Source organism: Entelurus aequoreus, linkage group LG16, assembly GCF_033978785.1.
Source record: "Entelurus aequoreus isolate RoL-2023_Sb linkage group LG16, RoL_Eaeq_v1.1, whole genome shotgun sequence".
Classification (NCBI taxonomy): domain Eukaryota; kingdom Metazoa; phylum Chordata; class Actinopteri; order Syngnathiformes; family Syngnathidae; genus Entelurus; species Entelurus aequoreus.
In genome coordinates, this window is record NC_084746.1 from 1,745,959 (window position 1) to 1,748,924 (window position 2,966).

A 2,966-nucleotide genomic window follows, 5' to 3' on the forward strand; every position below is an offset into this window, starting at 1 on the left:
AACAAAAACAAAAAAAGAGGCTAATATTTGATTATGTAAGTGTTTTCTTCCCCTATAATATATGTCTGTGTACAAAGCTGTTAGTGTATGCTGCCCTATGTGGTCTAAAATTATAATGCCCAATATAATCCCAATTAGCCTGTTCACCTGTGGGATGTTCCACATAAGTGTTCGATGAGCATTCCTCATTTTTCTCATTTTTTTGCCACTTTTGCCAGCTTTTTTTAAACATGTTGCAGGCATCAAATTCCAAATGAGCTAATATTTGCTAGAAATAACGTTTTGCAGTTCGAACGTTAAATATCTTGTCTTTGCAGTCTATTCAATTGAATATAATATATGAAAATATATTGCAAATCATTGTATTCTCTTTTTATTCACCGTTTACACAATTTCACTGGTTTTGGGTTTTGTACATCGGAATTTGGCCACATCAGGATGTAGTCCAAATCCGATTGGAATCTGATCTTTTCAAATGTGACTTCAGTCCAAAGGGCTACGCGGTCCACATGCAACTTTCTCGTCAGCTTTAGGCGACCTACGCTCATTCGCGTCCGCCAGCGGGAATGGATACTTCATCACAACACAAGTCTTTTTTTCAGCCGCCAAATTTTCGGTGCATCATTATCAGCAGTGCGCAAATAATATATATGTGATATACAAACCCCGTTTCCATATGAGTTGGGAAATTGTGTTAGATGTAAACATAAACGGAATACAATGATTTTCAAATCATTTTCAAGCCATATTCAGTTGAATATGCTACAAAGACAACATATTTGATGTTCAAACTCATAAACTTGATTTTTTTTTTGCAAATATTAATTAACTTAGAATTTCATGGCTGCAACACGTGCCAAAGTAGTTGGGAAAGGGCATGTTCACCACTGTGTTACATGGCCTTTCCTTTTAACAAGACTCAGTAAAGGTTTGGGAAGTGAGGAGACACATTTTTGAAGTGGAATTCTTTCCCATTCTTGCTTGATGTACAGCTTAAGTTGTTCAACAGTCCGGGGGTCTCCCTTCTGCTATTTTAGGCTTCATAATGCGCCACACATTTTCAATTTCTGGACTACAGGCAGGCCAGTCTAGTACCCGCACTCTTTTACTATGAAGCCACGTTGATGTAACACGTGGCTTGGCATTGTCTTGCTGAAATAAGCAGGGGCGTCCATGGTAACGTTGCTTGGATGGCAACATATGTTGCTCCAAAAGCTGTATGTACCTTTCAGCATTAATGGTGCCTTCACAGATGTGTAAGTTACCCATGTCTTGGGCACTAATACACCCCCATACCATCACACATGCTGCCCTTTACACTTTGCACCTAGAACAATCCCGATGGTTCTTTTCCTCTTTGGTCCGGAGGACACGACGTCCACAGTTTCCAAAAACAATTTGAAATGTGGACTCGTCAGACCACAGAACACTTTTCCACTTTGTATCAGTCCATCTTAGATGAGCTCAGGCCCAGCGAAGCCGACGGCGTTTCTGGGTGTTGTTGATAAACGGTTTTCGCCTTGCATAGGAGAGTTTTAACTTGCACTTACAGATGTAGCGACCAACTGTAGTTACTGACAGTGGGTTTCTGAAGTGTTCCTGAGCCCATGTGGGATATCCTTTACACACTGATGTGGCTTGTTGATGCAGTACAGCCTGAGGGATGGAAGGTCACGGGCTTAGCTGCTTACGTGCAGTGATTTCTCCACATTCTCTGAACCCTTTGATGATATTATGGAGCTTAGATGGTGAAATCCCTAAATTCCTTGCAATAGCTGCTTGAGAAAGGTTGTTCTTAAACTGTTCAAAAATTTGCTCAGGCATTTGTTGACAAAGTGGTGACCCTCGCCCCATCCTTGTTTGTGAATGACTGAGCATTTCATGGAATCTACTTTTATACCCAATCATGGCACCCACCTGTTCCCAATTAGCCTGTTCACCTGTGGGATGTTCCAAATAAGTGTTTGATGAGCATTCCTCAACTTTATCAGTATTTATTGCCACCTTTCCCAACTTCTTTGTCACGTGTTGCTGCCATCAAATTCTAAAGTTAATGATTATTTGCAAAAAAAAAAAAATGTTTATGAGTTTGAACATCAAATATGTTGTCTTTGTAGCATATTCAACTGTATATGGCTTGAAAAGGATTTGCAAATCATTGTATTCCGTTTATATTTACATCTAACACCATTTCCCAACTCACATGGAAACGGGGTTTGTATATTGATTCCAAAAAATAGCGATTGTTGAAGGACTGGAATAGACGCTGTGGCGTATTTGCTTACCTGATACGCACATTACGTTAGTTGTTGACGTAAGTGAGTTGAATAATAAAGCTAGTGTCGATCCACGCTGATGTCCGTCTTGCCTATAAAAAGATTAGAACCTCCCCAAATATATGACACTATATATCCTTTGTTTTCACTTTATCTAACTGTGCATGCAAGTGACGCCGAGGCCACATTGGGGCCACATTTTACATTTTAAGATCACATTTTACTTGTAATCTAAACTAAATTAGAATTAAAAGATTTCTAAAAAAAAAAAAAAAAATCCTATTTGGGCTACTTTGGCTTGAATTGTAAACATAGTGCTAGTGTTTCCTAATACTGTTACTCTAAACATTGTACTTCATGGGTTGCGGTTTCACTCTGTCGCAGATTTTTTAAAGAAATATCTTATAGATAGTGTTGGAAGCAGATCAGAATCATATCCATATTTAAGTGTTACTTCTTTCTAAACTCCTATAGTCATATAAAGAATAGCTAGTATTCTTCCTTCTTTTGAGTCTCATAGTAAGGTGTCGGCCTTCTAGATTGGAATGTGTCAGAGTAGAGATAACTCGGAGTAGTCTAAACAAAGGGAGTGGGGGCGAGGGACAGAGGGAAGATCACGGGACTTACGGGGGTTTGAGGGGAGACCGAGCTAGACCGGGCTGGGGAACGCTGGTGTGCTAGATTGGTCTC